Source organism: Protopterus annectens, chromosome 9.part0 (genome assembly GCF_019279795.1).
Source record: "Protopterus annectens isolate FY-2018-M chromosome 9.part0, PAN1.0, whole genome shotgun sequence".
Taxonomy (NCBI): domain Eukaryota; kingdom Metazoa; phylum Chordata; order Ceratodontiformes; family Protopteridae; genus Protopterus; species Protopterus annectens.
The window spans coordinates 612,980,011-613,006,228 of record NC_056743.1 but is presented as its reverse complement, the minus strand read 5'-3'; positions in this window follow the sequence as shown (position 1 = coordinate 613,006,228).

Sequence of the window (26,218 nt, the reverse complement as noted above, 5' to 3'; positions counted from 1 at the left end):
ATGCACAACCTTCAACGAAGGAATGCCCATTCATGCATGTCGCCACACAGAAGATGCTCTAACTGAGAATCGAACGGGCAACATCTAACTGTGAGGCGACAACGCTACCGCAGCACCACCACCGCAGTACATTAAAGTCTTCTGAAGTATTCCTTACTAAGTTTTATTTGCATTTGTTTATATTTTATTGTTGATCCTTCATCAATTCCCAAATATTCATACACTCCTCCTTGCTCAAGTTATTTTATATCACATTCTTGTCCCAAACTCTCATTTTTAACTCATTACAGCCGAGTGACGTCTCCAGGCGTTTCTGCAGTTACCTCCTCCTGTGCCTCTAGGCGTCAAATATTACCTGTTCATATTTGCATTAATAATTTCAAAACCATGCTACATACAAGATATCAGAATATTTTATTTTGAAGCATACATGATGGCAAACACAACTGTATTGATATATGACCTCTGTTAGTTAGTATTTGGTAGAACTGTAAGGTGATAACTTCATTTTTTAAAGACTGAAGCCACACCCACTGGGAGTTAAAGGTACACATTTCAAAGAGCTCTACTGGAGGGAATGAGTGACTTACTTCAGTATAAGGCCTATCTATAAAACAGGCTTACACTGGAGTAAGTCACCTACACTGAGAGCAGGTCTTCTGCAATCAGGTCCTATATACATTGATACAACTGGCTGATTAAAGCTGATCAAATGGGTTCAGCTGTGCCCCAATCTATCAACTTGAATATATTTTAAAATATTTTATGGTTAAAAGCTATGCTTTTTGAAAGGTGCTGGCTTAATTTATTGGTAACTTGGAAAGTACATAGTTGATCAGAAGGTACCAAGTTGTTATTTCAGTGAGACTGAAATATAACAAGGAAATGGAATACATTTTTCCACTGATGTGTAATCTTGAAGTTGATATATACATATATATATATAATCAGTGGGGTTATTGTGAGTACAACCCCTTGACATAGGTGAGTGATTTGTTTTTTTTGTTTATTTTTTTTTTGCATGTGTATCTGCATGCTGGTTTTCAACTGTATGTACTTAGTGATGGGCGGGTATGGTAGTTAATGTTATGTTAGATGTTTGCTTGAGCTGGGATCATTGATTCTGTTGATGTATCAACACAGAAGCATATATATATATATATATATATATATATATATATATATATATATATATAGATAGATAGATAGCCCCCCAACTTGTTTGTTTTATATTGTATTTTACCAAAACAATACATTTTAAACAATAGACATGATTAGTTACAACACCGATGACTAACTCTCTCCAGAAGACAATATATAGTCAAACTAAGTGGGGGGGCTACTCCACCCACACTATATAGAATAACTCCAGGATTGCACTACAGTGGGGAAAATGGCATGTACCTTTTACTTGCCTCACAGTACTCTACACAGTGCCATATATACAGTGAAATGAGTTCCCAGTAATTTGCGTTTTCAGTGAAGAGGTTGGGGTGAAATGAAATTCGGCACTGGAGGGTTCACCAGGTAGCAAACCACCTTTAATGAACACACAAAAAGCAACAAAATGCCTTGAACTGGACCACAGCGTTTTCGTCAGCAACTTCATCAAATGAGCATACCAACAAAAATGAGTCCTTTATATATAGTCCTTAATAGGTCCATTAAGTAACCAATCCACAATTAAAGACATATTAACAAACTTCTTTCGGCTTTTTCCCGGTTAGAGGTCGCCACAGCAGATCACATGTCTGCTCATGATTGGCAGTGGAGTTTTACAGTGTCGACTTGCCAGCCCGGCACCCAACCTTCCACAGAAGGCACACACATGCACGCACTCATGCCTAGGGCCAATTTAGAGTGTCCAATCCACCTACAGCATGTCTTTGGGAGAAAACTGGAGCACCCAGAGAAAACCCATGCAACCACAGGGAGGACATGCAGACCCCGCACAGAAGGCACCCCAGCCAAGGAGCGAACCGGAGAACCTCTTGCTGTGAGGTGACAATTCTAACCGCTGCACCACCGTAGCCACCCAAAGATGCATTAACAAACTAAAATGTTTAAAAGGTGTCCTAGGAAACAATGCATGCAGATCCTGTCTGAATAGAACTACTATTCAGTACAAGTATAAAAATAATAAGTAATACTTTAGCTAGATATGAGATGTAAATTCACATTAAATACATTTAAGAACATTAAAAAGTTTCATATACAAATACTGATAAAAGCAAACAATAGTAAATCTGTAAAAGCCTGCTGTGTACAGATCTTAATGAAACAATGACATCTACTGGCCAAAAGTTTTAGAGCAATAATAAAAATCAAAGTTTAGCAGCTCTTAATTTTAAGACTGGCTTCAAATAAACCATGTCATTTAACCCAGGGTGTTTGTTTGCTTCTAACACCAACTGCCAGTACAACTCTCTGTACTCCAAGAGTATCTCCTAGGGACCACCCCTGGGATCAATTGGTAGTAGCTCAAGCACAAAAAAATAAAAATCTCTTCCTGAACAGCCTAAGGTGTGTTTATATAAAGCATTGTTTAAGTTCATCTTTTTTATATTATACCTGTGCTCATACATTCTGGATTTTAATTTTCTTTCAGTTTTGCCAATGAAAAATGGCTCACAGTTCCCACATAAGGCTAAATAAATCAAACAATTTGTATTACAGTTGGCAAAACCTAAGGTTTTAATAGATCTATTTCTGGCTTTCAAAAAGCACATATCCCCTGTTTTTAACATAGGGGCATTGGGTACAGCTCCCACACTTATGTGTACCCCTTTTACTGGGATTATGCTAGGCCCATTCTCTAGAATGTTTTTAATAGTGTGCCCTTTTCTAAACACACATTTAAGTGGTCTATTAAAAATATATTGCAAGTCAGAAGTACTAGCAAACCTACTTCATTCATCCTCTATAATACTTCTGACCATTCTAGCTTCTCCATCATAGGTTAGCACTAAAACACTGTTGTACACATTCTCTACATTAGCTTTTGTTAAGTGGGTACTGCTCCGATCCACAGTGTCATTGCCAAAAATAGGGGCAAACTTAGTTTTCATAGCTGCAGACACTTCTTCAAGCACCTCCATAAGTAATGATTCTGGGTAACCCCTAGCTTTAAACAACTCAAAACGATATTTGCTTTCATTTAAAAAATCATTATCATCAGATGTCATTCTACTGATGCGCACAAACTGGCCTTTTACCACCCATTTCTTCTGGTGGTACGGGTGTGCACTAGTATAATACAGGTATGAATTTGAAAATGTCATTTTTCTATACACCCTGGTTTTAAAACCACCATTAATTTTATTAATGCAGATATTCAGGTATCTCATTTCATCTTGATCCATTACATATGTAAATCTTAAAAATGCAGTAGAATTTGATAAATATCTAAGAAATTCCAAGAACGTCTCTCTCCAAAACCAACGAATATCATCCAAAAGCCGACCATAAAAGTTCCAACACATTAAAATCATTATTAAAAACATATTTCTTTTCCCAATAAGATAATATGATGTTAGCATAAGTTGGGGCACAATGGGCCCCCATAGCTACACCTCTTAGCTGTTTAAAAAATTCACCCTAAATAAAATTGTTGTTTAAAATCACATCCATCAATATTAGACACACTCGACAGTCATTATAAGTAATGTCCTTACTGTGGAATAAAACTTCTTCCAACCATTCTAAACCCATATCATGAGGGATAGAAAAAAACAAATCAACCACATCCACAGAAATAAAAAGCAAACTATCTGAAAAAAGGCCAGAATTTAGTTTCTTCAACAAGTCCCAAGAATCTTTTAAACATTTTCACCCCCATAGCTTATTTTTCAGTTTTGCATCCATATATTGTGCTAAAGGGGCAGTTACTGAGCCTTCTGCCGAAACAATTGGCCTTAAAGGTAGGTTGTCTATATCCTTATGAACCTTGGGGATACCAAAAATAGATGGAACTCTGGGTTTATCAACTTGTAAAAAATTGTATGTGTCACTGTCAATAAGTCCTTCTAATAGTAAATCATTAAGGCATAACTGTATTTTTTTGTATGCTATATTCACTTCATTTAATGACACCCTTACATGTTGTTTATCATCCCCCAGGATATCCATCATTTTCCCTTCATATACTATTTTGTCCATCAACACAATACCCCCACCTTTATCTGGTTTCATCACCGTCAGGTTTTTATTGTTTTTACATTCCTCTAGAACATTCCTTTCTTCCTTACTTAGGTTGGAAAACACCTTATTGTTAGCTACTGCTTGATGCAGTTTATTCTCTACCATGTTTTCAAAATTCCTATGTTGTGGATGCAAGGGTGGGTTGAAGGTGCTTTTTCTGCTCAACTTATTGTCTGTGTTGGGCTTAAATTGGCCGTTAAAAAACAATTACAAGTTTTTCTTACATACAAACAACTTAAAATCAACTAGTAGCTTGAAAATATCAGTCTTAGTTCTTGAAATAAAAGTAAAACATTTTAAAAACAAGTTAAAATTACTTTTTTCAATATTAGTATCACTATAGTTAAAAATATTAAAACCATTTAAAGTGCATCTTGGACAATTTTTATTTCTAAATTTGCAATCTATCTTGGGTGTGTTTGGTCCTGCCCACGCATTGTATTTGTAATTCACTGGGCCTTTCTTCCTCAACCTCTCGGACCAACACATATTGAGGGGTTTAATGGGCAACAAGTGGATGAGAATTTAAACTTACACGACCCTTTAGAATACCCTTCCCCCATCTTTACACTGTGTTTGCTTTGTTTCTCAAGCTTCTGGTGACTGATTGTTGTGCTTAATCATTTGCTGTTCAACAAAGTGATTGATCTAGTCTATGATGTATATATATATTTAAATAAACTATATGCATGCACACTCGCACACAAACAAAGAGCAAACATTAGTTTGGTGATTTGCTTTTGTATTGGTTTTAAATGTTATTTAAGAACAGGGATGGCTATAAACAACTTAAATGTTTGATGTTTCATTTATTTTCATAGAGTTTATGACTGCAAACACAACATATATACTGATTGCATATATTATGTAGCAGTATTCATAAATAACCTTTTGAGAAGAACAGCATAACTGCTGTAATTAGTAAGCATGCACTATACATTAAACTCATATTACTGAAAGTAAGGCACTGCAGATAATCTATATATAGTAATGGTACTTGGAAGACAGTTCACAGGAACAAGTCATAAGTTATGAAATTGCGCAGCAATAAGTCCATTTCAGCTCTGCCTATTTTTTCAAATGCACATCAAAGGCCTTAATGACCTTATTTTCATATTTGTATCTTAAAGCATGAGATAGCTTGCTCCATGGTCTACTAACATATACTCTGTTGTGAGAATCTCCATCCTTATTCCTTATTTTTAGGACTTGTGTTAACGGTTCAACAGAAGTTCTTAACATTTTGTTTGTACTGCACTTTATGAGCAGATTTTGCATTACCAGGTGTAAGACACTTTGCTGTGCACAGAAATGTATAAGCAATTGCCAAGTGAATTAGTAAACATTTGCTGGTTAAATTCTAACCATATGAAGCTGCAAAGAGCTAATCGGTGATGTGATCTACACTGATGTCCTGCAGCAAATGCAACTTCTGTATTGTAAGTTAGCTCAAGCATATGGAGTAATGGAGACAGTAAATTACTTAGCAGTCACACTGAATTTGGAAATAAAACGGCATGCTTTGCCTTAGCAGGAGATAATCAAGCACCGGTGGTGAGAAAATGAATTATTTGCATGGACCCTCACAAAATTTAATTGGTTTAGACAGAATATTTTGCCTATATTTGTCAGATCATAATTTATTTTGACAGAATGGAAGCATTGTAATGTCTTTGGACAAGGCCTTGATGTTAGAATGCCAGTGATTTTGCACTTCATTATTTCAATGTTATTGACAAAAATGAAAAACTATTGTTTTGGCCTTTCAAGAGTTTGCAACTGTTAAAATCTGAACTGTACACAATGACTTTAAACCAACTATCATCCGTTGTTTTGAATATAACAAAACTTTCTGCTTGTTGCCACCAGTGCCTCATTTTGTAACTCTTTTATTATTAAATCACCTCTTAATAACATGTATCCAGTAGAAAAAGACGTTTGGACATTTAATCTTTCACTATACCATAAATGTCTCACACTGATTATCTGTCTTACAAATAATCTCTATATCTTCTCAAGTTTTTTTTTTTTTAATTTATGCCTGATTGTAAATAGAAAATGGAGTACAGTACTCAGTACGTGGTCTTACAGTTGACTTATAAATTAGCATCAGTACAACAGCATCACTACTCGAAATATGCCTTGATAAATTATTTATCACCCCATTGGATTTCTTGAGCCCACCTTTCAAATGGACTTCAAAACATATACTCTCATTGGCCAGGATTCCTAACTCCAGAACAGACCTGTCTGATGTTAGAATATGACCATCCAGTGCATATGGGCATTTCTGTTTTTTTTTCCTGCTTTGAAGTTCATACAATTTAATATAGAGCATTCACATAGTTTGTCCAGTAATTGCTTTAACCATTTCTGATCTTTGATATTAGTGAGAATTGCACCAGCCTTGGTATTAGCAGCAGATTTACTGACCCATACATAATGTAATGTAGGTAATTTTGAGATAAGCATCCCAAGTTAGAGAAATTCCAGCACTGAGACTTGAGGTATCCAAATCTTAATGTCTGCTTTATCAGAGATGCACTCTCTGATAAGTGCATGACAGAGCATGCCCTTAAGTCAAGATCTTGCTTGACAAACACATAATTCTGGTCTTAGCAGTGATGCAATGAAGTCCCATAGTTGTAAGCTGTGACATCAGTGACTCAACACGATATTGCACTTTAGCATTTACTGAGATGATAATGTTACAGAATTATGTTTGCACTGGACCCATTCTGCATTTTCACAGTGAAAGAACATGTCATTGAAAAAGATAGTAAAAAAAAAGTTTAGTCTAGTGCTGTTTCCAAACGGTGCAGGACTGTAGCAATAATTAGCAGCCATTCTCAGGTGGCAAAAAAATAGGACTTTTAAAAATGTTTCAACAATCTGGCCATGTTCTAGTCATTCATAGATGTATTTTATAACATTCAGCAGCAAAGTAAAGCCTGAATCCCCATTGTGAACTTGAGAAAAGGTTGTAATCGTTTAGATATTTAAATAAATGAATGAACTTATTTTTACAGATTTTTTTTTGATTGGGGAGACAAATAAGTTATTGGATAAGTATGATTTCAATGCAACAGAGGTTCTGTTTTTATGTAGTTGTTATCAAGTACCTCTATCATGATACTGGAGGAAGAACCTTCTTTTACAGATTTGCAAATACATTTTGAAAAACACAAAGAATAATAAAATAGGAAAAAGAACCAGCTGACATAGCAGAATGTATTAAAATCCACTTTAATCAATTACATTTTTAATATGTCCCAATGTGTCAGCTGATTCTTTTTTTCTATTTTATTGGTTTTATTCTTATTTGGACCAGCTCTTATTCATGTTGTCTTTCTGTTTTTTATTAGTATAAAGAATAATGCTTGCCATGCTTTGTAGTAATTCAGGCTGACAATTGTCAAGTAAAATCGGCTTACTCTTTCACTTATGTAATAACTGTACACTAAACCTGATTAAATTGTTTGCATGGTAAAGGTAGGGCAATTGTGATGTGTAGAAGTGTAACACTTAGTTCTCTGACTAGGTGCCAGGGTGTTCTGCACTGTAGCTTGAAAAAAGGTGAGTCACAGTCTTAGTGTCATTAAGGCTAAGAAAAGCTGAAGGAGTGGAGTTATTGTCCAAAAATGAAATAACCTTTCAATATTTTTGGCAGTCTTTCAATTGCTAGATTTTATATGCTGCTGATCTGGTTAAAATGTATTTTGCTAACTGGAATTAGCTTTCCCAACTTTATTTACATTTTTCTAGATAAAGACAGGGAAAGGATTAGGGTAGAATAACAAGGGAAAGGGAGACCACATAGAAGAAACTGTTAGTCAACATGAGCAGAATCAGTAATCATTGTAAATAAATTTATAATTTGGTGGAAGAATAATCATGGAAGCTGGATACACTATAATGATTCATCATTGTAAGAACTTTAAATATATATTACTGTAAAGAAAATCTGCTTATGCATCTGTGTTGCAAAATCAAATGAGATATGGTTGTTCTAATGAAAGAATGGATATAGGACTATTTACCGAATGCCCATAACACCGAAACTAAAACCACCGAACACACTTTAGCGAAAGTACTCTTCACCGAAAAAGCACCTTTGCTAAAGTGTTCAAAAAAAAAAAAAAAACACAGACCTCATGTTTACGCATGTGGGCAAGCCCCCCTGTACCCCCATGTGGGAGGCTGTGCCCCCTACTTTTATATTCTCACTCCAAGATCACACTACAGTGGGAAAAAGAGAATATTCCCTTATCCCCACTGTGGTATGGTCTCAGCAACATCCATTTGCCTATGTTTTTCTCTTTTTTTTAGCACACTGTCACAAAAGTGCTTTTTCAGTGAAAATCACTTTCGCAAAAGTTTGCTTGGCCATTTCACTTTCGATGAAACAGTCGTTCATTAGACAGTATATATCCCAAAAGAATAATTCACATGTACCAATGTAAAAGAGTTTTTTAACCATGGTGTAACCATATAAGGAAATGCAGGACATATATTGAACATGAGGTTACTCATGTTTATTTAATATTTGTTGACCACTTTAGGCCAGTATTTAAAAGCACAAGATTGCAAATTTCACCTGTAATGCAAACACTTACAGTAGACAAAAGCTTTGTACAAATGACATCAACTCTGTAAACACAGGCTAAGGTGAGGTGTTCTGGAACTTCATAACATCACTCCCTGCTATGGCTAACAGAATCCATAGCAGCAAATGCTGCTGTTTTAAAGACATATGGGCAAATAGAACTGAACAATGATGACTGCTTAGAAAATAAGAATTTATAATTTCTATAAAGCCTACCCAAATACAAAAATATTTTCTCAGAATTCTGTAAAGAGAAGGTATTCATATAGCATATTGGCCTAGGAACCAATTTAATGCTCTAGGTATCTTGAACACACAAAATAAGACTTATTATTTAGTTTTGAAGACAGGTTTAAGAAAAAAGTTCTATGCAGAATGTGCCAATAATAAAATATGTGTGATTTTGTAGAACATTCTAGATCAAACTTTCCTTGAGGAAAGTGAAAAAATAAACTAAAAGACAAGGGCCAAGAACTCTGTCACTTTTAGTAAGTTTGGTTACTGACTAGTAAGTACACTGCCTGGATGCCAGCTAAAAAGAAACTCTACCTGAAGAAAATTAACTAGAAAAGATGAAGAGAAAACACTGACCGGGAAGAATCCTACAGCTGTTCAAGCATAAAGCAGATCAAGCTCTAGCTTTGGTGCAAGACATGACTTCAAGTAATCTAGAGGAAACATAAGTGAAATGTGCTCAGAGACTAAAATAAATGAACCACTGAAGGAGTATATTAATTCAAATAACAAACACGATGGAAAAATTATGAGCTGATAAAACTGCAAAATCAAAGGTTGAAATGAAGAAAAGACTGGCTAAGAAGGCGAGTGCTCAAGAAGAGATCTTTCAAATTTTTAATTAGAGGACAGACCCTGCAGAGAAAATCTGAGATCTTCAAATGTACCAGAGAAACTAGAAGTAACAGATTGTATAACTTTTATGAAGGGAGAAATAGGCAACTGGATTAGTATTAAACAGCATGAACTTTTAATTGAAAGGGCACACTGTGTGTATGTTCTAAACCTGGCTATAACAAAACAGCCAAGACCTTTATTAGTAAAGATGCAGAAAGGGTTGATACTGATAAAAACTTTTGCAAAGGTTCAAAGTATTAAAAATTGGAGACAGTAAAGTATTTGCAGAAAATGACTATTCACTGTATACCAGGCAGAAGAGAAACGCATTTATTCCAGCAATCAGGAAATGTCAAAAGGCAGGTGCGAGACTCAAGCTGCTGTATCCAGCTGTCTTCAGAATATTTTTCCTAGAGGGTCAAAGTCAGGTTTTGATGCAGAACAGGCTAAGGAGGGAATACAAATGTTTATCCAACAAAAAGTGAGCCATCAAGCAGAAGGGGACTCTGCTTCTCATTCTTCTGATAGTAAAGTACACAAAGAGACTTTCCAGTGAAACCTTTTCCATTTTTTTCCTAAGTAAAATGCTTGAGAGACAGAGGAAAGCACAGGAGTTGACTGCAAGAATAAGGAATACCTTCAAAGTGAATTAGAGTCTGGAGTCTGGAGTTGGGAGAGGGATATGGACATGAAGAAGACCAGCAACATGGAAATTAGTGAATAAATGTGAGACTGCACAGTATCAATCACTTTTGTGAAATACAGCTTTATAAGAATACGTGGAAAGAGTGGACTTTTGTTGATTTTGTTAAACCTATGGGGAACTGAAAGGCATTTGCCTTATTTCATGTCATTAACTGATGTTTGGAAGGACAGTGAGGGGAGGAGAAGAGGAAGGAAAAGGGTAACTGTAAGTAAAAAATTTCAATTCTTAACAGTATTTCTATGAAACTTTTCATGATATAAATTGCATGTTTTATAGTAATACATTTTTGTTCTTTTATTGATAAAGTTACTAATATAAACAGAAGCCTTTTTTCATTGTTTCTTCCTTCCTTCTTTTTAGTATTAAGAAATGCAAGCATTACAATACAAAAAAAAGGGCTGGGCAAAAGCATAGCATGTTTAAGTTAATAGGCTCTAATCTTGGGTTGTTGAGGTCGGGGATGGGGTGAAAAAGTAAACGGATCATAATATATGTAGAGCTGATATTTTTTCTCTTACTTTTGCATAGGTGGATGTCTGGATTAAGACCTTTGGCTTAATCTAATAACAGTTTTAAATGGAAACAAGTAAATAAGTGAATATTGAATAAAATGAAAAGTTTTCTTTTAGCAATAAATGTTTCATTTTGTCTTTAGAAGCCTGTAGCTCAGGACTACATTTTTCCTTTTATATTTCTATAGACACAAGCTGATTATAGAATGACCCCCCCATTAATATTCCAAAACATGCATGTTGATTGGCCTGCGTGCCCGTTGTAAATCCCATAATATACCAACGGAAAAAGGTCTGGTTGCCCGAATTTTTTTCCATTGGTATAAAGTGTCCAAAACCTTTTTTTTAATAAATAAAAAAAAGAAAGAAAACAGAGCAACGGAGACATTGTTTTCTCGGTTGCTTCCATTTCAAAGCATTGATGTACTGGATATGTGTAGGAAAGCAAGTCCCATATGCATGCTCAGTATATCAACACAAGGAAGCAGTATAACACCACCGGTGGAAGAACAGTAATGCGCTGTTATACAAAGACATTATTTAAGAAAAGTAAGTATTTCTGTCTTATATAATGTCATTGTATAATAGCAATAACTGACTCTGTGGTTGTGGTATATTGAAATTTACCCCTGGTTGGCTTTATTTAATCACTCAGGCTTTGCCCTCATTTTTAAACCATGTCAACCGTGGGTAAATCTTCAATATAGCACACCACATTGTTGGTTATTGTTTGATTATATGGCAATAAAAAGCCAAAGCTCTGCTTCTTCAAGGCCAAAAGTTAATGTTTTCTGAAAGCACACAAGTTGTTTTTCACATCTGTGAGGAGAATAGAGATAAAAAAGAGGAGACACCAATTAGTGTAAGTAGAAGCACAGCAATAACATATATCTTAGCATGTGTAACCTCATCTTTAGGTTTGTTAAGGCCTGTGTTTGCAGCTGCCTATGCCTATTTGTGACAATTGTTCATATTAGAAGGGTTAAACTTCATTATTTGAAGATGTACATAGTAGTGAGTGCTTGTATTATGTTAACAGGTTATGGGGGTGGTGTGTGTGTGTGTGTGTGTGTGTGTGTGTGTGTGTGTGTGTGTGTGTGTGTGTGTGTGTGTGTGTGTGTGTGTGTGTGTGTGTGTGTGTGTGTGTGTGCGTGTGTGTGTGTGCGTGTGTGCGTGTGTGTGTGTGTGTTTGTGCATGTGTGTGTGTGTGTGTGTGTGTGTGTGTGTGTGTGTGTGTGTGTGTGTGTGTGTGTGTGTGTGTGTTTTGTCTGAGGGTTTTAACTAAAAGAAAAGTCTTGCAAAATATGACATAGGTTCCAATACTGATATTAAGAAAAGCTGTATAAAGGTTCAATCTATTAAATATTAGTGGATGCATGTATCACAAAATTGGAAATAGACATTTAAAAAAGGCTGTCATATACAATAGGTGGGAATAATGATTTTTTGTCATAATGGTGAGACTTTCCATATTATCTTTCAATGTGAATGGCCCCTCAGGTGTAGACAAGAACAAATATTTAATTATATTAAGAAAGGCAGAGTGCAAATAGCAATGCTACAGGAGACACATTTGGAATGAATTGAACATGTGTATTTGATAAATACAGGTTTTCAGAATGGATATTCAGCAGAATGTCAGGGACACAGGAAAAGAGGAGTACTTACACTAGTTGCTAGAGGAGCTCCAGTAGTGGTAGAAGAGGAAAAGAAGAAAAGATAATAATGGCAGATTTGTGGTAGCAAGGGGCTGCTGGGTAAGGATGAGGATTACACACTCATGTATTTATATTCTACCTAAAACTGCATTTATGGAGCTTAAAAAAGATTTGGGAGATATAATCAGCTTTCTGCAGGGAATATGACTTACAGGTGGGGACGGAAATTTGATTTGCAACAATGAAGATGTATCCAGACAGCTAGAAGTCAAAGTCAAAGGAAACTTTATTGTCATTCAGATTATACGACTTGTGCACCACTGAACAAAATCTTGTTACTCCTCAAAATGGAGGCATTTTCACACATAGACAATTTGTATTATAACAGCTACTACTGGCATGACACGTTATTGTTTTAAACTCTTAACCTACTGTACATAAAAACTGCACAAAAAGGGGACATTTTTGTGGTAATCATTATTGCATATTTAGGATTGCGTAAGAGTATGATTTAGGTGAATCCCAGTGGGATTACTGCACCAAAGTTACTACACAAAAATATGTGATACTACTGTTCGAAATTCCAACAGCCTCTTCAGAGTTCAGACTTCAGCATAGTGTTGAGTTAGTATGAGTTTAGTAGTCTGATGGCCTGCGGAAAAAAGCTCTTGTTGTATTTGGCTGTTTTGCATCTCATACTGTGGTAGTGTTTACCAGAATATAAATAGGTGAACAGTCCATGGACAGGGTGGGTAATGTCTCTGATAATCTTGTTGGCCCCACTGAGGCATCACAACACGTGTATTTCTTAAATGGCAGGGAGTGTGGTTCTAATGATTTTCTCTCCTACCCAAACCACTTTCTGAAGGGCCTTTTTGTCCATGGTAGAACAGTTACCATTCCAGGTTGCGATACTGAAGCTCCTTGCCACCTTTGTAAGAGATAGTAAGGACTGGAGAGGGGATATTTGCCTTTCTCATCTTTCACAGGAAATGCAGGCATTGCTGTGCTTTCTTTACAATGGCAGTAGTATTAATGATCCATGTTAGGTCATCTGTAATATGAACCCTTGAGAATTTTGTGCTTTCCCCCTCACTATTTCATTGAGGATAGTTAGTGGAGCATATGTTTTATGCCTTCTTCTGAAGTCAACAATGATCTTATTGGTCTTGTTCACAATTAGTGAGGGATTGTTGTTGTTGCACCAGGTGATGAGTTGACTAATTTCCTCTCTATAGACTGATTCGTCATCATTGCTAACAAGACCTGCGACAGTTGTGTCATCTCAAACTTGATGATGTGGTTCAAGTTAAACTTGACTGTGCAGTCTTGAGTCAACAAGGTGAAAAACAGAGGACTCATTACACAGCCCTGAGAAACCCCCTTATTCATAGTGATGCTCTTGGAGGTGCTATTTCCAACACGTACTGTCTGAGGTCTTTCTGTGAGAAAGTTCAGACTCCAGTTGCATAGGTGTGTGGTTATTCCCAGTTGGTCAAGTTTCTATATTAGGTGTTGGGGGATCACTGTGTTGAAGGCAGAGCTAAAGTCTATAAACAACATTTTGAGGACTAACAAAATTTTGTTCAGTGATGCACAAGTCGGTTGAGGTATGCTCACATACTTATGTATTTAATTCTTGTTTCTTTATCTAAGCTCAATGTGCTAACTGTTTCACTGCATTTACTCACAAACTGAAACCTTGATGAATTAAGGCATGTTTTTTTGTACCAGCTGCTACAAATTACTAGCAAACTGCTGTTGATATTGTATCCATTTATTGTCATTTGCATTGACTTAGTGGTCTGTCCTGGGTAGTATAGCATTGATAAGGGACAGAAATAATGAATATGAACTGAGCCCTTAAGGCAGATATATAGGAAAGAGTGCTGCTGTTTGATAATACAAAAAGGTGCATGTGGACTTGTTTGATAAACATGTATACTGAATGTTTGAATGCATTAATCTGTTCTTGGTATAGTACTAATAATCATATCCCCTCTCTAGGTGTTCCTACCTCACCTCCCCCTGAAAGGCTTGTAAAAGCATATAAGGTCCAGTCTTAGGTAGTTAATTTTCTTTTACAGAGATCGAATGTTTACTAGCATGATAGATGGGAGTGCAGGTCTGTAGGGGTTTCATTTCAGCCTGACATTGATACCAGCACTAGTTCCTATTTCCCTAGATCTTTCTAATCTCTTCCCTCGTCTCTTACTTTCAGGTGCAATGTACATTGAATTTGCTCATACACAACACTATGAGTCTAGCTTGGACAAGATTCCTATCTCACTGTGTTCATTAGACCTCACAGGCCCTAGAAGAAGCAGCCTTGTAAACTAGTTGCATACTGAGCCCATAATGCAAAGGTCTAGCAGGGTATTTCTGCCATTCACTAACCTCGTGTCCCTTTCCCTTCCAGTTTTCATTGTTTTTGTAGTTTCTGATAATGTATTGGACAGATATTTACACAGATATCGCACATGCCTTCCTCGAGCTGGCGCAGCCACTGCCTCACAGGGTGCTGTCATCTTGGAAAATATAACAAAAAGATTTCTGAAGAAATTCATGAAAATATTTGATAAGGAAGACTTGAATTCACTAACAGGAACTCAAACAAAATTTACATGTTATTACCTAAATTACAATAGCTAGGTTAGAGTAGGCAGAAATTCTATTTCAGAGGAACATATGCAATAAATTGAGAACTTTAATATACACCCAATAGCTATTTTAGATTACATACCAATAATTACTAAAATAAAAATGCAGGGTAATGAAGTAAAGATGAGATGTTTGCATTTCCCTACCTACCTGTTAAAAAGAGGAATTTAAGGAATGGGTAGCAGAAATTATTCAGAAGTTATTAGAGAGGATAGGAAGGACTCCAGATGTTATAGATGGTGGGATAAATGAAAGTGGGGTTTAAAAATAGGATAGAAATAAAAAAAAAAGAGATATGGTTAAGTAACACAATTTTTTTAGAGGGGCTGGCTAAAGTTAATATTATACAGAATTAGGGGAATTTCGCAGAACAAGAAGAGGCATAATTGCAGAGCAGTAGATCGGTGGCAAAAACCTGTTACAGCAATCACAGAAATCAGTGATTCAAGGACACATCAACTGCAATGAGAAAAGACCTCATTACCTGCAAATTTGCATGTTTCTAAATCACATGGTGATTATCGCAAATGCTAACAGGCCCTTTTCTGCTGTCCTTGCAGTAATTACCACTGGCAGCTGATGTATCTTAGTAGCAGAGACCTCCCTTTCATTCACCCACACATGTGTATATAAAGAAACACACACACCCACCCACATGCACCCACACGCACCCACATGCACCCACATGCAGCAACACACACCCACATGCACCCACACGCACACATGCACACACGAACACACACATGTACACACATGCATGCATACACACACACACACATGCACACACACACACACACACACACACACACACACACACACACACACACACACACACACAAACATATGGACACACACACGCACACACACATGCACACACACGCATACACACACACGCACACACACGCACACACACACACACACACACACACACACACACACACACACACACACACACACACACACCACCATACCTGTAACTGTACGAATGTCTCCAATTTGATTAAATTTTATTCTTCTTATTGGTCAGTAAATGAATCTGGATGCAATACCTGTTGCTTTATTAACTTTTTAAATGGATTATAGTAATATTCAAAACGACACCCCTGGTTTCATCTGTTGTTCCTCCTGGCTTTGTGTGGAAGTCTTTAGCATAGTCCCCATATGTTGCAGTCAATAACAGTCAGTCAGTAATGTCAAACATTACAGTTTCCTACTTCGTGCTGTCCATATGTCCTTCATGCTACAAAACCTGAGTTCTCTAAATGTTTTAAGTGGATTAGGGTAATATTAAAGAGTGTTTTTGTTGTTGAGTATTTCCCCAATATGTATTTCATGCTACTAAACCTGCTGTTCCATTAACTTTTGATGTAATTTAGAATAGTTTTTGTAAGTCTATGATGTCTAGTTCCTCACCTCTAGGATTCCATGATTTTCTTATTATTCAAGGAGTGTTTAGGTATGGGAGCCACACTCACCCACAAAGACACATGCACACACACACACACACGTGCACATTCATGTAGTAATGCAGATGCATAGATGCACACACACACACACACACAAAAACACACACACACACACACACACATATATCTACTCAATTTACACTTCTCATACCTCTACATACACTCATAGACAGAGCCACAGACATATAAATATGTGCACACTCACACACACACACATCCAGCATTACTTATCCATTAAACTTGATGGCACTTACCTCTAAAGTGATATCTCTCATTGAGAGTAATGAGTAACTATGGACTTTTGGCCAAGTAGCTAACTATGCTGTCAGTAAGGATTTATAAAGCCAAGCAGCTCTGTAAATAGCTCGGCTGTGTAGATCACTTAAATCACTTACCACAGGTATTTCTGAAGTACAGCCTATGGCTAATTATCATGTCACTACACTGGGATGCCTCATTAACACTTGTAGTAGGACAAAGGGACAGCCCATTATGGTGCTGCACATTTTTGAGGTAAACATTATGGTAGGACTGTCTTAAAATCAGAAACAGCTACTCCCAGCAATTTAAATGGTATAACTCTTGTGGAAGCATTTCTGAATATGGGCCAGTGTACATATATATTTCCAGGTATTATTGTTTGTTTGATTGTTTATTTCAGTTAACCAGGTTGGTGGACTGGTCAGAAAACCCTTCTCAGCAATGAACTAAGCCATATGATAGTTACAGTAAATTTGGATGACAAATAAAATTTGACAGAGTATTACAGAAAAAGGGTGTATCAAAACAAAAAAAAAAAAAAAAGAAAAAAAGAAGAATTTATACATGAATGTATCAACAGACACAAAGTCAGTAAGAATTTGTGCCTTACCTTTCCAAAAACGGACACTGAAATTATGGAAAAAGATATTACATTTATATAATACAATAAATGTAAGTGTTGCTAGGCAGATATATCAGAGGGATAACAAAGATTAGTAGAGATCTGCATGTAGAAGATACTTTTTAGAGAGAGTTAGAGACAAAGCTGTTAATGGTGGAAGATATGTAGATATGGGTCTACCTGATAACGCCAACACACCAAAACACAGACAACTAAATAACCAAAACCACAAAACCAAAAGTTCAAAAACATGAAACTTCACATGCCCGACAAACCACAATCCCGACAATCAACAAAACAAATACCTTTTCCGAAAAACACACACACAACACAAGCACACCAAACACCTTACAAACCTACACTAAACCTTACATACACAACTATCTATGCACTAACTTTAACCCAAACCCTAACCCTAAGGTCCGTCACTATTGCACACTTACCTTACCCGCACCCTAACCCTAGTTCACTTAATCTGCCCCTAACCCTTAAGTCTGTCACTATCGCACACTTACCTTACCCGCACCCTAACCCTAACTCACTTAATCCTCCCCTAACCCTAAAGTCCATCACTATCACACACTTACCTTACTTGCACCCTAACCATAACTCACTTAACCCGCCCCTAAACCTAAAGTCCGTCACTATCACACACTTACCTGACCCGCACCCTAATGTCCGTCACTATCACACACTTACCTTACCCCTACCCCGACCTTAACGTCCATCCCTACAGCACACTTACCTTAACATGTCGGTGTTCTCAGCATTGGGATTTTCAACTGTCGGTCTTCTCCATTGTCGATCTTCCGGTGTCAGTGTTCTCGTTGATGGCATTTGAAGCTTTTGGTTAAATCAGGTAGACCCATATATATATAGATAGATACACACACACACACAAATATATCTATATGTGTTTGTGTGTGTGTGTGTGTGTGTGTGTGTGTGTGTGTGTGTGTGTGTGTGTGCATGTGGGTGTGTATGGGTCTACTTCTGGTTATCAAAAAATCACTTTTTTGAAAAACAGAAAGCTGGACCCACTTTAACAAATGTGCACTTAAATGAAAGTGCACTTTCATGAACACCGATTCACCAAATCGGAAAAAAAAAAAGACACTGAAAACACATTTTTGCAGGGGGGTTATTCCCCCTGCTCCCGTCACACCCCCGCTACTTATATATACTAACTCTGAGACTGCACTACATTTGAGAAAAGGATACATTTCCTTATCCCCATTGTACAGTGCTTCGGTGAATTGGTGTTTGCGAAAGTGCACTTTCGTTTTAGTGCACTTTCTCTAAAGTGGGTTCAGCTTTCTATTTTTTGAAAAAGTAGTTTTTCAATAAACAGAAGTACAGATAGTCAAATGTTGTTTCCATTGAGATGCACACTGTTGAGTTAATATAGTCACATAACCAAATATCGATTGACTGAAAGTGTCAAACCACAAACCTTGAAATCTTGAAAATAGTCTATAGCCATATACAGGAAAGAATCAACTGATAAGTCATTTCATCATTCACAGCATTAAGTACAGGCATTATCTGCACAAATACAAAGCAAAGAAAATGCAATAGTCTGGGAAAATACCCTCAGATGTACCATGTCTAGCACATGTGGATTGAAGATTCATGTGCACTAAAAATGCACATAATTTTATGCTTAGGCATAGAAATGAAAGGTAGACATACTTCCCTGACAGCAAGAAGCCATGATATACATTGTGGCTGACATCATCACACCGAAAAGAAGCAGAGATGAAATAATGTGAACAACATGTGATAGTTATATGATAGGCACAATACAGTTAACCACAGTTCTATAATTTAAATTAATTAAATGCATGGTAAGAATTGCTCAAAGCATACTTCAGCTATAACAAATTACACATGTAAGACATCTCCATAGTGACTGCACAGGTATCGCAGTGCACCTAGTAACATGCAATACTTGATGTATTTATGTAGAATGCTCATAAGGACATTTGATAGACAGGTAGGATAAAACAGTGTGTAAAAGTCAGCTACTGTCAATAATTAAGCCTTTAGAACTTTTCCACTTACATAATTTGTGCAATAGTCTCTGTATAGGTTGCTTAGTCTCAGAGAAGTTTATATAGCATGTAATGCAAAACTATTTTGTTACTTATGCATCCTAGCAAATGTACACCTTCAAAACATCGAAATCTGCAAACCATGATTGCAACACCCAAAGTGATATACACACACATATATATATATATATATATATATATATATATATATATATATATATATATATATATATATAAAATAGTATAATTGCCTCATCCATATTGTTTCCAGACATATGTAAATGACTAAAAGAAGACAATTTGAAATAATAAATATTCCCTATACAGAGTGTGACAGAACTGAACAAACATAGTATCTAAAATGCAATGCCTCCGTAATGTGACCATGTGGTTCCTTATTCAGCAAACTATATGTATGCCATTACTGCAATCTCATGTCATACAGACTGTCAATCTACATGGATGGATTTGTTGCTTAACCTTTTATGTAATCAAGAAGGGTATATTAATTTCATTTATGCAGTACCACTTGAAAGGTTTTCTCACTCATAAACCTCCTACTATACTTTGGAGTGCCTGGTATTCCAGCCTGTAATCACAAACTTAGGTCATCGGTCCTTTTCTGTCCCTGCACAAGAGCGTAAAAAATGCATCTCAAACCCATAATTCTTCATATGGGGATGTAATGGAGTCTTCTGTGCCAGGCTTCAGCAAGATTCTGTGTGTAAGACAACTGGCAGTTGCACGCTCCATAAATTAGGAAGTAATAGTAGAAGACGAAGCATGAAAGTCCCACCCCTAATTGTGACTTTGTGTATGTTCAGCCATAAATATAATACTCTTCAAAGTATCTTAGTAGGAGATTATCTTTAGAAGGGAGCAAAGGCTTCAGTAACTCATACATGAACACTATGTCTGTATGGTCAAGGAAGCAGTGGGACACCAGTTCTTTGACTAACCATTGAAACTCTGTATTCCTACCAAGCAGTGTTATTTACCCACTTATTTGCATCTTCTACCAGATATTTTTTGAGAAATGGAAATAACAACTCTTTGGAGTTTCATTTGGAAAATGTCTTCTATTGCTGCATAGAGCCAAAGGTTCAAAGTCCAACAGTATATACTCAACTTGATCTGTACATCACACATCAAAACAATCCTCATTAAACAAACACCACATGTTATAATAAGTTTTGTAGGACTTCATTATAATGAACGCACTCACATATGGGAGGAAACAGCATCCACCAGCATAAATGATAAATCCATGGACTGAATACAGTTGTCCACAGCTGGAAGAACAACCTAAGTTGGTGCCATGTACCATCCATAAAGTTCTGTTGCAGATCAGCATCATCATCATCATCTGCAGTAGCAGATGCCTAACATATTTTGCTATGTTGTTAATAACACTATTTAACATTATCAGATGCATCAGTATATGTTGTTAATAACACTAAGTAACATTATCAGATGCATCAGTAAACACCTTGCATATAAAATGACCTCTGCACACTAATTACAATTTCCCTTAGCACACAGGGAACACCCTCCAGACCTGAGGGTGGACTCTCTGTCTCTCTCCAGGCCTAAAACAAGACTCCGCTCTAACCATTTTGGTGCTCTGTGTCCCTGTTCCAAGTAGCTGACACGCACTTGGGTATTTGATTTTCACACACAAACACACACATACACCTGGGAAAGGCTGGCAAAGATTTACCAGTTGATCCCCCTCTGCCCAGACTATAAGGTAATTACAATGACACTAGTCAGCTATTCTAAGGCTGTTATGAGGGTACCCAATTATACAGAGTAAAATTAATACTAATACAAATGGTAGAGTTTGACCAAAGCAACAAAGCTTTCAGGAGCTGCCACAGTGCCACTGAAATGAAAGACATTACTTTACTCTTAAGATGTTAAAAGTATTGTCTAAAAGACCAGCCACAATGAAAAGTATAGAAACATTTAATAATAAATAATAAAATAGAAAAAAATGAGAATACTGAATATCTAGTTATAATAAACACCAGCGTTTCAGTCACAGGGGCTATAAAAAAATAACACAACTGGAGAGATTCACACAGATACAGAAAAACAGTACTTAACAAATCTCTCTAGATTTTCCTGACTAATCTAAACAATTACTATTCCCTGGTTACTTACTAAAACAATGCAAGGCAAAATGTGTTACGTTGCTTTCTAGAGCAAGGCAAGATGAGGTGTGAGGTTATGTGAGCACATACAAAATACAATGCTGAGTATAATGTAGGACCCAGTTGTGAATCTTAGAACAGAATATTAAGTACTTTTTGCTATGCTTCTATATAACTTCTTATAGCCAAAACAGGTTACTAAGTTATAATTAACACAGTAAAACTTTTATTTTGTAAAAGCCTCATTTCTCAAGGAAGACAACAGAGTCAATATCAGTCTCTAGATATGCAATAACAGCTACTGAGTCTGTCAAGGAGGCATTGAGACACAGATCCATCATCTTTTCTTTGGAGAATGGCTACTAATGAAAGGTCTAGCCTGAGTTTCAATATATTTATAATCATCTTCTGATTTTCCATCCTTTCTTATATTGTACTGAAGTCTTGTATTGTGTTAAAATATATTTATATCCCTTTCTTGTATTGTCTTAATATAAATTTATATAATCTACGTAAACAACTAATCCTTATGCTATACCTATCTTAATCATGCTAATTAGCTATTTAAACAGGATGTCCAGTATGAATAGATGAAGGACTCCATAAGTTCAAGAAAAGAAACTGATCAGTTTAATTTTGTAAATATTCCTTCTATCAATTAGAACAGCATCCACTTAAAAATATCAGCACAACTCTAAGGCCTTTGAGGGTCCAGATGGCATCCTGATTAGCTACCATGTTACAGGCTGTTGCTAAACCAATATAAAGAACCATAACTATGACCATAACTGTTTTGGTGTGTCATAAGCCTGATATAACTTAAAAATAGAAAGGTAATAGAGTAGTATGAAGCCAAGCAGAATTCTGGAATGAAGGTTAGTTACTGCCTCCCCCACCAGGGATTAAAAACTAAGTAATAGTAAAGAGAAATGGACAGGGATTGGTCAATGAAAGACCAGCCATAGCAGTGTTTCTAGTTGAGTTAAGAACACAGGCTATGGTTAAAAAGGGATAATTAGTAAGGCATGTACAATATTGTATGATAATTATAGGAATCAATCATGGAAAGTTAGAAACAATTCAAAAGAAGGGCGGAGAGAGAGAGAGGGGAAAAGAAACATGCAGTGGAAAAATGTGAGGACATCTATATGGCTTCCAAGAAATGATAAAATTCAGAAGGTTTAGGAATTTTGCTTGGAAGTGTTTTCATAGGTATGTTTATGCATAAAGCAAACTTCAGAGATTGTTTCTTCATACAAACAACAGATGCTAGAGGGGTGATGGAAATGAGACAGGCAATTGGGAGCATGTTTTTAGAAATATATCAAGTTGGCAAGTTAAAAAAAATTAAGAATACTTTGTGAGAAATCCTGAGTGAAGAAATTATTGTAACTAAGGAAATTATCATTTTCAGTTGGAATATAGGATCTGAATTGCCCAGCCATAGTAAGGCCTTACTAAATTTAATGTGGCTTGCTCAGGGGAAATACAATTACTAGAAAACGGAAAACAAAATATAAACCAGCTGTAACTGAAATATTGAATATTATACAGGAGGTAAAAGAAATGGAAGATGACATGTATAAAAAGGAAGGAACACATTGCATTGAAATAAATGGAATTTGTGGGTACAATACACACAGAATAGTGTTCAGGTGAGAAGTGAAATTTAATGAAATACAAGAATTGAGCAATTTATGCAATAATATAATATTAAAGGGAATGAAATTTGTTAAAGAATATACTGCATGAACACAACAAAGGAAATGTTAGTATAGATTGTTTATTTTTTTCCTACCATTGTCACTTTAAAAAGAAATCTCATACTTAATAAAGATGTATAAAAGTTGTCATGGTAGTTGATTATCTAGCAGCGCAGCTTCTAAATCCATGCTGGATGGCTTGAAAATACTTGTTCTCTACATATTCCTCAAGCTATTCAGCTAAGAACCTTTCAAAAATCTTTTTAAAACTTAGAAGAATAAATTTAAGTTTTTTTCAAAGTGTGAAAGTCTGTTTGCATGCTCAACAATTAAATTAAAATAAATTAAAATCCTACAGTTAATTTGTAGTTGGACTACTGCCACTGGAAGTACAGAAAAAAACAGGGTACCTTCCCTGGGATGGAACATGTAGAGGGTGTTGATCCTCTAAAAAATGATTGATGGCTTCTACTCAGTCACTAAGCTATCATGATGGCTTATAGCCAGCTTGTAAATTATCAAATTATTCTGTTTTCAAAAGAAGTTAGAAAGCAGAAGTTGGCCATAGAGTATCCAAGCTATCTATAGGCGAGTGTAATCACTTAATGACAACTTATAGGGTGGTATTCATTGTCCTGAAGTTTGTAATTTTGTTGTGGTTATTTACAAAGTGCTCTGCTCCTTCTATAAGCAAATAAACTAACCACAGGTCTTTTGCACTGTCTATATCAATGCAAAAACATCTGATAAAAAATGAAAAGTTTTGCAAAATGCGTAAATTTGGGAAGTCACTCCATAAGTATGTGTAAAGTATTATGTGAAAAAGTAAATGCTGGTATAATTTCAGAAGTATGCAGGTATTATGGATGAAAGTGGCTATGTGCAAACGTTTGAAGTATCGACATATATTTAAGGCAAACAGTGCATAGGGCAATCATTCATATTACAGTTTTAAAATATAAAGGGGATTTATATGTTTTCTATAGGTGTATCCTTATATGGACACCCTGATTTCTTTAAAAGAGTAGAAAGGGGAATATAGTAAAGAAAAGGGGAGACATAACAAAGAAGGACTCACAGTAGGAACAAATCAAGGGGATTGTGTTGGAAGAGGTGGGAAACGAGGGGTACTATATTTTTGGTGGGAGAAAAGACCCTGCCCATTTTTCATTTTTTTTTATAAGAGGTTAGTTTGGGAAGGAAGTTTGTTAGAGGGTGTAGAAGAGAGGATTAGGGAAGGAGGGCGGTGAAGTGAAATTCTTAGCATAGCACCCTAGTTTAGTGGGCCTCAAATATTTCCACTGCCTGATGGTGTTGCAGGGGATGCTCAGTGCATGGTGACCTGTGGTAGCACAGTGATTGGCACTGACTGGAGCAGTGAATCTTGCACACACTGAAGAGCATTGCTGACTGGCTAAAGTTATCTCTCCACTTCCTTCTCCATTACATCCTCAGCCATTCTAAATTCATTGTCTGCATGGTTTGCCAGGATGCCTACAGGACCAAGGTTACTGACCCCACCCTATGAGGACATCCATGGATGGGCAGAGGGTGACTGTTCCCTGACCTGGAAGTAACATGGTTGGACTGCTCCTAGGACTTTATGACCTGTGGAAAAGTGAACATACATGGAAGAGAAAGAAAAAAAAAGATGAAGTAATGCATAATTAAAATAAAAAAAAATGAGAAGGAAGGTAGAGAGACAAACAAGTAATGGAGATAATAAATTGACTCATAATGTTTTATATCAGTATATTTTTTATCAATAGTGTTTTCTTATTTTTATTACATTTTTATTCAAAAATATTTTGCGACATGGTACTGGGAAACTTAACAATCTGCATAATGGTATCAAATGGTTATAAGTTTTACATTAGCAGTCCACTGATAATAAGGATATAAGCTGATGTAACATAAAATGGTAACATGTGAAATATCTTGTTGATATGGACTGTGCTGCAGTTGTGTACTGAAAGCACATTAGTTCTTTTACTATATTTGTGTATGAATTACTTCTGAATTTATAGTTAAAAATAAATAGAAAAAAATCAGTTATTATTCAACAGATTTCTTTGGGGAATGATACATTTTTATTTCAAAATCTGGTTGGCATACTCATAAGCAAATCTGGTGAGTCTCTTTATGCGTCTTTGCTCTCTAGTTGGAAATCTCCTTTACAGCTGCATAAAGAGGACGTAGAGGCTGTCTGCTTACCTAACTTGAATGTATGCTCAAATGTCTCTTATATGCTAACATTTATTAATGCACAAAGCGCAGGATTTATTCTTGACTGTGTGCTTATTTCTGTATACATTTGTACTGAATATATTTCCTTTATATGTTTGCACTTATTAAGCAGAAAAGCAGCAAAGATTGCATTTTCCTAAAGTATTTCTAATGAATCCATCTGCAATGCTAAATATTTCTTGTTTACTGCAAGTTGAACTAGAAGTATACTAAGACTTCCTTCAAATTGTTACATTTACATGTCTGTGTACAGCTTGTTTCTTTAGGGAACTGGTACTTTTTTCAATGTTTGCAAATATTTCCAATGAAATTATTGCTTTGCACTATGTCTTACATACCTTACCTGCATCTTCAAGTCATATCATGTAAAGTTACTTTAAGCAACACACCTTTATGTTCAAAAGTAGGACACTGAGCAGTGCAGCTCTCATTAGCCTCTGTGGTGGTCATTCATTTGCTATTTTAAACCTACCCCAACCCCTCTCTGCCTAGGGTGTGATGGCTAAATGAGATC